This window comes from Primulina tabacum, chromosome 16 (assembly GCF_025594145.1).
Source record: "Primulina tabacum isolate GXHZ01 chromosome 16, ASM2559414v2, whole genome shotgun sequence".
In the NCBI taxonomy this organism is placed as follows: Eukaryota; Viridiplantae; Streptophyta; class Magnoliopsida; order Lamiales; family Gesneriaceae; genus Primulina; species Primulina tabacum.
In genome coordinates, this window is record NC_134565.1 from 24,561,086 (window position 1) to 24,575,049 (window position 13,964).

Genomic DNA, 13,964 nt, shown 5'->3' on the forward strand with positions numbered 1-13,964 from the left:
TGCATTTGAAATACTGACATCATGTTTCGTTCGTTATTTTTTCTTCCTGTTGTATCTTTATCAGGTGTATGTAGGCCGAGTCATGAGTGTTTATTGGACAAATCAGGCATACCTCGCATATTTAGCAGAGCGGTTTAGCTACATGATAATGTAGCTCCCTTATGTGTTGTTGCTCGAGCATTATTCATGTTGTTATTGTACCATTTAATGGCTCATATTCTCCTATTGTTATTGAGACATGTTTCAAGAATTGCATAATTCATTTTATATATATTTGTGCATGATTTATTTTTATTGTTGACCTGTTTCATACCAGAATCATAACCTCAGTATCCTATTTATGTGGATGTCATGCCAAAATTGTTCGAGGCCCTGATGTCCATCTTTAAGTATTTTAAACCATTTTCTGCTGAAAATTTAAATTAAATTAATACTTTTTGATAATTAATTTTAATTATTATTATTGGGCTCCACATCATGGTAACAAAGCATAAACTGTGATACACTCAAACTAGAATCCTGGACACTTGAGTATTGACATTAAAATGTTTGTTGTGCTTGTGTATGCTACTTGCCATCATGAATATGTGTTTATGTGCTTTTTTTTGTTTCCATTCTAATTAGTATTTGTTATATTTCATATAATAGAAGAATCTAGTGAAACCTTTGCTGGTAGGAGTCGTGGTTGAGGTCGTGGACGTGGTAGACCTCATAATCATGTTGATGATGATAATGTGAACCAAGCTATTGGTTAGCTAGAGAAGCTCAGGATGGATGAGTTAATTCCTGTTTCCATACCATGCATCCACCTTGTTATAGTGGTACTGAAGGCGCTGAAAAATCTGAGTTCAGAGTTCTAAGGCTTCTGAATTCCATAATCCGAAACAAGAAAATAAGTCAGTTGAGGAATATGCTGATACTTTCTATACTATGTTGAGTTATGCTTCTCATGTTACTGCTAGTCAGGTAGATGTTGTGGAGAGTTTTGTTGAAGGATTGAATGATCGTTTACATCTTTTTGTCTATACTGGAAACCAATGATTATCTTGAAATAGTGGTGAAACGTCTACTACTTAAATGTTACTATTTTTTAAATGCCTTCGTCGAAATATATATACAAATATGCATATAATTAAATCGAATCATTCACTTTTAAACAATTAAATAATTTCGACTGCAATTAAATCTAAAAATCGTAAACAATCAAACAAATTTAAATCTAGAGTTCTCAAATATAGCATAAATATTTAAAATTCAATCTATGACATTCCTAAACATAACAGTCGTAATAATCCATGAAAACTTATTAATCGTAAAATATTAGTACAGAAGAAACGCGAGGTCCTCGGGTTATCGTGCTCCACCAACTCAGCCAGATCAGTCATCAGCACCTTTAGTCTCCTCAAAATCATGCTCACCTGTACCAATCACACCTAGAGAGTCTAAAGACTTATCACACCTGTACCGTTATAAAAAATACATATACATATCATGCAACAGTGAAAAGTACTGTAACTAATATAATTTTCATGATCCTTAAAAGCGTAAACATGAACGTAAACATGTCGAGTCATATCAAATTGTGTCATATCATATCATCATATACGTATTCGTTTTTTTTTTTTTTTTGAATTTAGATCATTAGTTGTGACTTTTGTATCAGTTCTAAGCAGATGGATCCATCTACGTATAACCACAGTACCCAACGACGGGGACATCAGCGACAGTTTTACCCGTCCACTGAGCCTTGGCCTTACATGTTCGTGTTCGTGTTCGTGTTAGTCACAACCAACTCACCTCCTTAAAAGCATCTCATCATATTCATCACTTGTAAAACTCATGCATATATATACCTTTTCTTAAAAACAAGCATCAAACGTGTTTTCCAGCATTAACGTACAAATTCAGGTTCATAATCAACAAATACATTTTAAATATGCATTATCAGTTATCATGGCTGTAGAGCCCAAAATCAGTACACGTAAACCTATGCATTTATTAAATTGTTAAATTATTTATTTAATTTTAAAATGCTTTTAACGATGCATGATTTATGATTTTCATTATTTTCAATTATTATATGTTTATTTGATGCATGTTGAAGAGTTTTCTTGAGTTTTATGTTTCAGGAGAATATTCGATACGAGATCGGGAAAAGAGACTGGTGATGATTTAGACGATTTATGAAAATATGGTTTTTTATTTCAAGTCAAGGAAATTGATAGTTTAAATGATTTATGAAATTTTAAGCCTTTTAAAAACCTTATTTAATACAATATGTGAGTTTAAGAGTTTAAGTTTTTTTAAAATACTAATTTGATTAGTTGGGAATTTTTAAATCTTAGAAGTTTAGCACATGTGTAGTTTATTTAAATTAGGGGTGTTAATTGATTATTAATATTATTAATTAAACTAATCATCCCCTAATTATCTCCCTAATCTCTACACACACACTCTTGTACGCCACACACATACTCAGAACACACTCACACACACATTTTTGTGCTCTCTTTTTTGATAAGAAAAATTAGGGTTCCTGAAACTCTTTCAGCAGCCACCCTCTCAACCCATTTTCCTTGCAAATTTCTAGAGTTTCATGTCCCTTTTTCGGGCAAGAATCGTGTAGCAAGAGTTCCCCGGTCATCTCCCGTAATCCACCGCGTCGGTATTCGATATCTTCGAGTGTTTAGACGCAAAGGCATGTATATTCTTTTATTTCTGCATCGATCTTGTCGTAGTAAGTTTTTTTATGCTTATTGTATGTAAAAATTTGGTTATGTTATGCAAAGTTTGAGCAAAAATGGTTGAAACGATTTTGAACAAGTTTTTAAATTACAAAAACCGAATCTGCTGTCATTTCAAATCCTGCGAATTTTCAGTAGGTTTTATGGAAAAACTTTCCACTTGTAAAACATATTACTTTTTGACACATTTGATTTGACAGTAAATTCATAATTTTCGGACAAAAAACAAGTGAGTTATGATTATTCTCGTGTGACTGCTCAACTGTGATGTTATAAAATATGTTCTTCATGTTTCTTGAGTTTTATTTGATTGCAGGCTTCGTTACGAATTGCCGAGTGTTCATTGCTGCGTTAGGTTATGTCATGTGTTGTGATCAGATGCTTTTCAGTGATTCGTTTCTGTGGGAACCCGGACGCTAACTCATACTTTTCAATTATCATTAGGATTAATTGGGAACAATTAAATAAACTGGGTCATAAAAAAAAATTAATGTTGAATACCTTATAACAAGTATAAAAATTCTACAATAAGTTAGGTCCCATCTCATTCAAATACAAGATCAAGTTTAATATCTACAACAAGATCTAAGTACAAATCTTGTACAAAAGAATATCATAACAAACTAATATTCATCCACTACATATCAAGTGATGAAAATCAACTCTACTTATGGGTCCGAATCTCCACTCTAAACTCAATCTCTCATCCTCTTCTCGACCATGATCCTGTCCCACCTGTTGTCATGAACATATACAAACACAACAACAGCCGGATAACTCCGGTGAGAAATATATTCCCAGTATAAACAACGTATACATGCAGTCATATAAACATATATAAAAGCATATAACATTCGTAAAACATTATGCATCGTAGTCTACGAAAGCATAAATCGATACAAAGCAATATATCAAACTCTTTGACTCATAATCTTGACTCGACTCTTATCTAGGGATCCTGGTTCGAATAAGAATGCAACAGTCTCCCACCTACTCTTCCCTGCTAGATGCTTGTACGTTCTTATTCCCAGACTTTGGCCTTCTATGTCAAATCTCTCCAATAGGAGTCGATCTACTCCTAAGCAGCATCGATATAAACCAAATTCCCAGTGACTTGGCACCTCTGTCAAAGACTCTAACTCATGCTTTGCTATAAATCAATGGACTAAGCATATCAATCTCATGAATTGCAAACATCAAAGCAATTTCAATAAAGTATGTAGTTTTGGGAAACTCAAGCTATCTCTGACTCGAGTCGTATTTTTCCGGTTTAACATTGATTTATACATTTCTTTTCGTAGATCAATCTGGCTCTGCTCAGTCTTCGAAGCTTTCAATACCAGCTCTGGAATAACATTATTGAGGAGTACAATATTAATATACAACCCCATATAAGAATTCTCAATCTAATCAACTTTTGACGGCATAACAGTACAATCTCGAGATACCGGCAATACAACATCAGTAGATACCAATCACAACTCATATTCAATCACAAACAAGCTGATATTCGCAAATTCTGTATAATCTCAATCAAATTAAATCTGGAAAATGATAACAATTTCATATTGTGTCAGTTCTTCACTCCGATTTCGATTATACAATTATCACAATCTCAGGAAAAGATAATATCAATCATATCATGATTTCTTCAACATCAAACTTTTGAATCTTACAAGAACATAATATAACTTACGTCCTTTTGAAGCCCTTGACAAGAGAAGCACGGAACTAGACTCGGATTGAAATTCTGACGGATAGATCTCCCAAAATCACAAATTTTAAATTACGATGAAAATTGAGGGTTTCATGGAGTTCTCTCGATTCTTTCTGGAGGTTCTATCTGAAGGAAGGAAGAATTTACATCACAACATGCATGATAAAGACATGTGGCTTAACCTTCATGCTGCACGTCTCACGCATATGCGCGTCCATCAATGGCGCATATGCGCGAGACCTACTGGTCTCGGCATTCATGAATTCCTCTGCTCGCGCATATGCGCGCCCTGTCCTCGCGCATATGCGCAAGACCTACTGTCTCGGCACTTGTAGATTTTACATGCTCGCCCATATGCGCGCCTCTTCTCGCGCATATGCACGAGGTCTTCTGCCTTGCTCGCGCATATACGTGTCTCGTTTCGCGCATATGCGCGAGACTTTCTGTCCTCGCACAACACAATGTCACATGGTATCTCAAATCGTGCCTCAGAGTGGTTCTTCTATAATTACATCAATTCATAATCAATAATCTCAGATTAACAGAATAAAATCTCGGGCATTAAAATTCTCCCCCTCTAAGATCTGATTTCATCCCCGAAATCACAGGCAATCAAATCACATACAAGAAGGAGATATACAGAAGCTAAATAAGAAAACTCACATCAATGAAATAACTCTAGAAACTTCTGTCTCATATCTGATTCAGTTTCCCAGGTAGCTTCTTCAATGCCATGACGACTCCACTGAACTTTCACAAGCGGAATAATCTTCGTTCTGCGCTGCTTTCCTTTACGATCTAGAATCTGGATTGGTTTTTGAAAATAACTCAGAATTTCATCAAGTTCTGCCTCGTCTGGCTGAAGAACATGAGAAGCATCAGGAAGATATTTCCGCAGCATAGACACATGAAAGACGTCATGTATCCCAGATAGAGAAGGCGGAATAGCGAGTCGATAGGCACGAGTACCTATCTTCTCTAAAATCTCATACGGCCCAATATAACGAGGGAATAATTTTCCTTTCTTGCCAAATCTGACAATGCCTCTGAAAGGAGAAATCTTCAGAAATACTCTGTCTCCTTGCTCAAACTATAATGGTCGACATCGAATATTGGCATATTTGGCTTGTCTGTCTTGAGCTGTCTTCATTCTCTTCTGAATCAGCTTCACTTTCTCAGTCATATCTCGAATCATATCAGGCCCAAGTTCAGGTACCTCAGATATCTCATCCCAATAGAGGGGATCTGCACTTCTTGCCATACAAAGCTTCAAACGGAGCCATCTCTATACTTGTCTGATAGCTGTTGTTGTACGAAAATTCACAAAGTGGCAAAGAATCTTGTCATCTAGTGCCAAAATCTAGCACTACAGCTCTCAGCATATCCTCCAATGTCTGGATAGTCCGCTCTGACTGTCCGTCTGTCTGAGGATGATATGCAGTACTCAAATGTAATTTCGTACCTAGAGCTTGTTGCAAACTGTGTCAAAAGTGTGAAGTAAATCGAGGATCACGATCTGATACAATAGACTTCGGCACACCATGCAATCTGACGACCTTTTTGACATAAATCTCTGCCATCTGGTCATGTCTGTACGTCATTCTGTACGGAATAAAACATGTTGATTTGGTCAATCTGTCAATAAAGACCCAAATCGCATCGCAACCTCTGGAGGATCGTAGTAGCTTCGTAATAAAATCCATGGAAATGTGATCTCATTTCCATTCTGGAATAGATAAGCTATGTAACAGACCTCCTGGTTTCTTTCTTTCGGCTTTCACCTATTGGCAATTCAAACATTTGGATACAAAATCTGCAATGTCTGCTTTCATTTGTTTCCACCAAAACTGTTTCTTCAGATCATTGTATATTTTTCTGCCACCAGGATGAATACTCAATCGACTACAGTGCGCTTCTGTCAAAATCTGCTGTTTCAAATCTGAAATATCTGGCACAACAAGTCGATTATTTACATATAATACATCATCACGAACCTGATATTCTGATTGATGCCCTGATCTAACCATCAATATCAAGTTCTGAACATTCTGATCAACTTTTCGTGCTTCTTTAATTCGAAAAATCAACTCTGGTCCAATTTGAATAGCATAAAGTCTCAGAGGTTGACAATCTATCTCAAGTACTAATCCAGACAAACATCAATCATCAATCAAATTCGAAACACCAATCGTCGATAAGGATAAAGAACATACCTTTCGACTCAGTGCATCAGCTGCTGCATTTGATTTCCCCGGATAGTATTTGATTTCACAATCAAAAATCTTTCAATAAATCAAGCCATCTTCGTTGTCTCATATTCAATTCTGACTGTGAAAATAGATATTTCAGACTCTTGTGATCAGAATAAATTTCAAATTTCTCACCGTATAGGTAGTGTCGCCAGATCTTCAATGCAAATACAATAGCAGCCAATTCAAGATCATGAGTCGGATAGCGAGTCTCATGTGGTTTCAATTGTCTCGAGGCATAAGCAATAACATGTCCTCGCTGCATCAAAACACAACCTATTCCTCTATGAGAAGCATCACAATAAACAACAAAATCACCAGTACCTGACGGAATAGTCAACACAAGAGCACTGGTTAATCTCTTCTTCAATTCCAGAAAACTGGATTCACATGCCTCTGACCAAACAAACGGTGCATTCTTCTGAGTCAATTGAGTAATCGTCTTAGCAATACTGAAGAAATTTTTAATAAATCGACGATAGTATCCTGCTAAACCCATAAAACTGCATATCTCTGGCACTGATGTCGGTCTAGGCCAGCTGATCACAGCCTCAACTTTGCTAGGATCGACAGAAATACCATCTCCAGATATAATGTGCTTCAGCCAAAATTCACATTTAGACAGCTTTGCATACAGTTTCTCAGTTCTCAAAATCTTCAATACAGTTCTTAAATGCTCAGCATGATCAATCATATTCTTGGAATAAATCAGAATATCATCAATAAAGATAATCACAAAATCATCAAGATACTTCTGAAATATATGGTTCATCAAACCCATAAATACAGCTGGATCATTCGTTAAACAAAATGGCATGACTATAAACTCATAATGGCCATACCTGATTTTGAAAGCTGTCTTCTATATATCAGAATCTCTGACTCTCAGCTGATGATATCCAGATCTCAGATCAATCTTGGAATATACAGAAGAACCCTGCAACTGATCAAATAAATCATCGATACGAGGCAAAGGATATTTATTCTTTATCGTAGCCTTGTTCAGTTGCCGATAGTCAATGCTGAGTCTCATTGAACCGTCTTTCTTTCTAACAAACAATACTGGGGCACCCCAAGGAGAAACACTCGGTCTGATGTAACCTTTGGCCAGAAAATCTTGTAGCTGCTCTTTCAATTCTTTCACTTCAATCGATGTCATTCTGTATGGAGTTTTAGAAATAGGAACAGTACCTGGTATCAATTCAATGCTGAAGTTTATTTCTCGGATTGGAGGCAAACCCGGAATCTCATTTGGAAAGATATCAGCAAACTCACATACCACTGGCAAAACTGCCAATGCCGGGCTCGATTTCAGTACATCTACTGAATACACAAGGAATCCCTCTACTCCTTTCTGTAATAATCGAGTCATAGACAACACAGATATCAAAGGAATTCTAGCTCTAGAACCCTTACCGTAAAATTTCCATTCATCAGCCATCTCAGGTCTGAATCTCACAATTTTCTGGAAACAATCTACGGTAGCTCTGTACTTGGTCAGCATATCAATACCGATAATGCCGTCAAAATCAGACAAACCAAGTACAATACAATCTAACTCAATCTCATTGCCATCATACTGCAGTATACAACGTTTAATAGATTTCACTGATATAAGACCTCTCCCCAAAGGTGAAGAGACAGATACTACATCAGATAATGATTCAACAGGCCAATCATGTATCAATGCAAATCGCTCAGATATAAAAGTATGGGATGCACCCGTATCAATCAATACATAAGCAGAGTAACCACAAAGAAAACAGTTACCTGCAACAACATCATCACGTGCTTCATGTGCTTGTTCTTCATTCAATGCAAACACTCTGGCCTGCTGTCTTGGAGGCTGGCTAACATTTTGGCTTCCCCCTGGCCTCTGCTGTGACTGAGTAGTGGGTGACTGGAAAGAGTGAATAGCAGATGATCGTCTATCAGTCTGAGCCACTAATCCAGATGATTCTGCTCCTTGAGATCGTTGAGAACCTCGCTGTGGACAGACTCTAGCAAAATGTTCTTGCTGTCAACAGATATTGCAACTACCAAATACTCCTTGGCATTGCTCTATGGGATGTATTCCTCCACAAGTTCTGCAATAGACCCCGGTTTAACTCTGGCTCTGTCGTGAACCACTGGAGCTAGATGAACTACTACCAGACTTCTTAAACTATTTTCCTCGGGCTTTCAAATGATCTTTCTTTCCACTGTTGCTACCACCACTATCAAATCTGGGAGGGGGTTGGTGGAACTGAGCTGAGGGTTGTTGTTGTTTCATTGCTGGAGCAACATACGAAGCTCCCTTCTGTCTAATAAAACCTGCTTCTGCTCCTTTTGCTCTATTCAAGGCATCAGCAAAGTTATTTTGTATTCCTGCGTTTACCAGTGTAAAGATCTCGAGATTCAGCCCATTAATGAACTGATCAGCCACTGCTTCATCATTCTAAGCAACATGCGGAGCAAATCGTAACAAGGTAGAGAATTTGGCCACATATTCTTCTATGTTCAAATGACTCTGTCTCATATTAGCAAACTCTGCACCCTTGTCTTTTCTGTATGATACTTTGAAAAATTTTTGATAGAACTCTGTTTTAAAGATCTTCCAAGTAATAACTGTACCTCGATGCTCCAAAACTCTCTTGGTTGTGAGTCACCAATTCTTTGCAACGTCATGCAACTGGTGCCCAATCAGTCTAACTCTTCGCTCATCTGTGTAGTCAAGGGAATCAAACAGCATCTCAATGTCATCTAGCCAACTCTCACAGTCAAAAGAATTCTCGGTGCCCTTCAAGGTCAGCGGTTTAAATGACTGAAATCTCTTCAGCAGCGTTTCCATAGGTGTCGCTGTAACATCCATCGGACTACTAGAGGTACTACCTTGTTCTGGCATTCTTCGAGGAGGCATATCTGATTATCAAAATGATTAGTAATCAAATATAACAAAATCTGTTTCAGTCATCCTCTTATCATCATACCTCTGATCAAAAATCGGTTCTGATTCATTCTCAATAATACATGTTTCCAATCAAATCAGATAATCAGGTAAACATGTAATTTCAAAGCAACAAAACATGCGGTAGAATGACAGCATTACAAAAGCAGGAAAGAAAACTCAATCTACCCCGCTCACTCACTTCTATCTCAGTCTAAGGAACATACAGCTACAGCTCTGATACCACTTGTTGTGGGGACCCGGACGCTAACTCATTCTTTTCAATCATCATTAGGATTAAATGAGAACAATTAAATAAACTGGGTCATAAAATTTTTTTTTAATGTTGAATACCTTATAACAAGTATAAAAATTCTACAATAAGTTAGGTCCCATCTCATTCAAATACAAGATCAAGTTTAATATCTACAACAAGATCTAAGTACAAATCTTGTACAAAAGAATATCATAACAAACTAATATTCATCCACTACATATCAAGTGATGAAAATCAACTCTACTTCTGGGTCCGAATCTCCACTCTAAACTCAATCTCTCATCCTCTTCTCGACCATGATCCTGTCCCACCTGTTGTCATGAACATATACAAACACAACAACAGCCGGATAACTCCGGTGAGAAATATATTCCCAGTATAAACAACGTATACATGCAGTCATATAAACATATATAAAAGCATATAACATTCGTAAAACAATATGCATCGTAGTCTACGAAAGCATAAATCGATACAAAGCAATATATCAAACTCTTTGACTCATAATCTTGACTCGACTCTTATCTAGGGATCTTGGTTCGAATAAGAATGCAACAGTCTCCCACCTACTCTTCCCTGCTAGATGCTTGTACGTTCTTATTCCCAGACTTTGGCCTTCTATGTCAAATCTCTCCAATAGGAGTCGATCTACTCCTAAGCAGCATCGATATAAACCAAATTCCCAGTGACTTGGCACCTCTGTCAAAGACTCTAACTCATGCTTTGCTATAAATCAATGGACTAAGCATATCAATCTCATGAATTGCAAACATCAAAGCAATTTCAATAAAGTATGTAGTTTTGGGAAACTCAAGCTATCTCTGACTCGAGTCGTATTTTTCCGGTTTAACATTGATTTATACATTTCTTTTCGTAGATCAATCTGGCTCTGCTCAGTCTTCGAAGCTTTCAATACCAGCTCTGGAATAACATTATTGAGGAGTACAATATCAATAGATACCAAACACAACTCATAATCAATCACAAACAAGCTGATATTCGCAAATTCTGTATAATCTCAATCAAATTAAATCTGGAAAATGATAACAATTTCATACGGTGTTCGTTCTTCACTCCGATTTCGATTATACAATTATCACAATCTCAGGAACAGATAATATCAATTATATCATGATTTCTTCCACATCAAACTTTTGAATCATACTAGAACATAATAAAACTTACGTCCTTTTGAAGCCCTTGACAAGAGAAGCATGGAACTAGACTCGGATTGAAATTCTGACGGATAAATCTCGCAAAATCACAAAGTTTAATCTAGGATGAAAATTGAGGATTTCATGGAGTTCTCTCGATTCTTTCTGGAGGTTCTATCTGAAGGAAGGAAGAATTTACATCACAACATGCATGGCAAAGACATGTGGCTTAACCTTCATGCTGCACGTCTCGCGCATATGCGCGTCCCTCAATGGCGCATATGCGCGAGACCTACTGGTCTCGGCATTCATGAATTCCTCTGCTCGCGCATATGCGCGATGCGCGCCTCTTCTCGCGCATATGCGCGAGGTCTTCTGCCTTGCTCGCGCATATGCGCGGCTCGTTTCGCGCATATGCGCGAGACCTTCTGTCCTCGCACAACACAATGTCACATGGTATCTCAAATTGTGCCTCGGAGTGGTCCTTCTACAATTACATCAATTCATAATCAATAATCTCATATTAACAGAATAAAATCTCGGGCATTACAGTTTCGGGTCGTTAAGGGTTGGTTGCAATAGAAGTTGTAGGGAAGAGGATAGGGTAGAAGTTGAGTACCTTGAGGTTTGTTTCTCGTGCAGGTAGCGCCGCAGCGCTGAGTTGAAGCGCCGCATCACCTAATTTCGAATCTGTTAGCAACCGCAGCGCCTGGTGGGAGAGCCGCAGCGCCTGTCCTTTGCACTGTTAGCCCCACGGCGCTGGCTGGTAGCGTCTTGGCCCTAGACCAAGCGCAACAGCGCTGCAGTTCAGGCGTCTAAGCGCTGGTCCGGAAGTTTTGGGGACTTTAGGTTTAAGTACTATTTCTTCTTTTGGGTGTTAATACATCGTTATGTCCAAGCTTGATGAGGATTAGACTAGTTGTTGCGAGTTTTAATGGGAATCGTTGAGTCACAGTTTAAACGGGGTTTGGGTTTTCCTTTGCTTGGGAAAGGTTCATACACTATATCAAGATTGTTTCGGGGTTCGATGTCGTGGTTTAGTATGTGCGTTAAACATGGTCAAGTCCTGAGTGGTCTAAAAAGTCATAAGTTATTTAATTACTTCGATGCTGAGTTTTATTGGTACGGTTAACTTATGGAATTTAAGTTGCTTGTAGAATGTGTTAGTACGTATGTACGGCAGTAGCCCAAGCGAGAATCAATGAAACCCTCAACGCTATGTAAGTATGTTCGACGTGCAAAAAGAAAATGTTTTGTGTTTTTAAGGTATGAGATTTGTCTTGTGACCAATTATGAATGAGTTTCAAAAGCCGAAGAACGTGTCTGGGGACTTCTCCACCCCGTTAAAGTATGACTGGGTTATGATCGAGATCGGGAAGAGGTAAAGCATGACTAGAGACCAATCCACTCGGTAAAGCAGGATCGGAGATCTTATGTATACGGCAGTGGACATCCTTGCCAGCCTAGTACTGTGGTTTAGTCTGATCAGGCGCATTATGTTATGGTCACTTGCTTTGAAACATATCTTTACGCAAAATGATGATTATTATGTATGTTTGAGTATGTATGTTGCAAGCACGTTTATGAAAAAGTTTATGAAATGATGGCACATCTATGGTTATGTAAGTATGTTCAGGATTAAAGTATGTATGAACTGCTTTAAAATGCATGTGGATTTATTACGTATTACTCGTTATTCTCAGTTTATACATGTTGAGTCTTTAGACTCACTAGACTTGATCGATGCAGGTGAGGACGAGTTTGAGGAGACGAGAGGCGGAGACCAGTGAGATGACACGGACTTGGAGGAGGACTTACCCAAGGACCGCTTAAGTTTTAAGGAAATTTATGCATGTTGAACTCATTTACTCTGATTTTAATGAATTATTTTATGTTGTTTTAAGCAAATACTTGTTGAAAGTTCGTTTACATTCCATATATTAAATCAATCATTTTATTTACAAGTGTATTTTGAGAGGTTGTTGATTATTTAAGAAAATTTTTATTTTTCGCAAAATTTTAAGTATTTTAAAAGTACGGTACGTGATAAGGGCACTGCCAGGACTGCTAACCTATCTCGGTTGCAAAATTACTATTTTGCCTCTGAAAACTCTAATTGACCTTTTTGCCCCTGGAGACCCTAAAATTTCGACCCAAAGCCAACCAAACTTATTAAAACACCTCCAAACATACTTGTTACCAGTTCCTAGATGTAAACTTGAGCTCACGCATTAACTTTAAAATTCGTTTTAAAACTTGCACCGAGGTCCGGGTTTTAACCCGAATCAATCCGAAACTTAACCAAATTTTCCCAAATTTAAACCATAACCTATTCACACCATACCAGACCCTAAAGAAAAAAATCCAAGCCATTTAGGACCCTCTAAACTCGGCTTTTCCTTGCTGTAATTTTTTGAACCAAATTGCCCCAACCCTAGTTGCATCTATCCTCCGAGTTCTCGACCCTAGAGCAAAACAACTTTGACCAGACCCGAACCAACCTTCCTAGCTCACCCTGGACCCTTTTGGATGGACCTAGTTATGGACCCTATCCCTATGCACACGGTGATACGCGTTCCACCTGAAGTCTAAAAGCCAAGCCCTAACCACGCCTAGCTTCCTCGATTTGCTCCTAGCCCGTGACCAGCTATGCTCAAGTCACTCTAGGCCACATCTCAGACCCACCAGGGTCTAATCCATGTCGTGGAACGTCCCTTGCACCGCTGTACCACTTGAAACAAACGATCGAACCAAAGCCCTAACTTAAAACATGAATGTCTGATCGATTCTTACATGAGCATGATCCAACTTTGATCTCAGCACCTACAACACCTAAACATCTGCTTTAAGCCTCCTTCAAACACCAGCTTTGGCAGACCCCTTTCAACCGAGCCAAA

General features: G+C 38.0%; 1 pseudogene; it reads right to left on the minus strand.

Annotated features, from left to right (window-relative positions):
• Window positions 1–1,377: 1,377 nt before the first annotated feature.
• LOC142528429 (uncharacterized) overlaps window positions 1,378–13,964 on the minus strand; it is a 42,334-nt pseudogene continuing 29,747 nt past the window's right edge.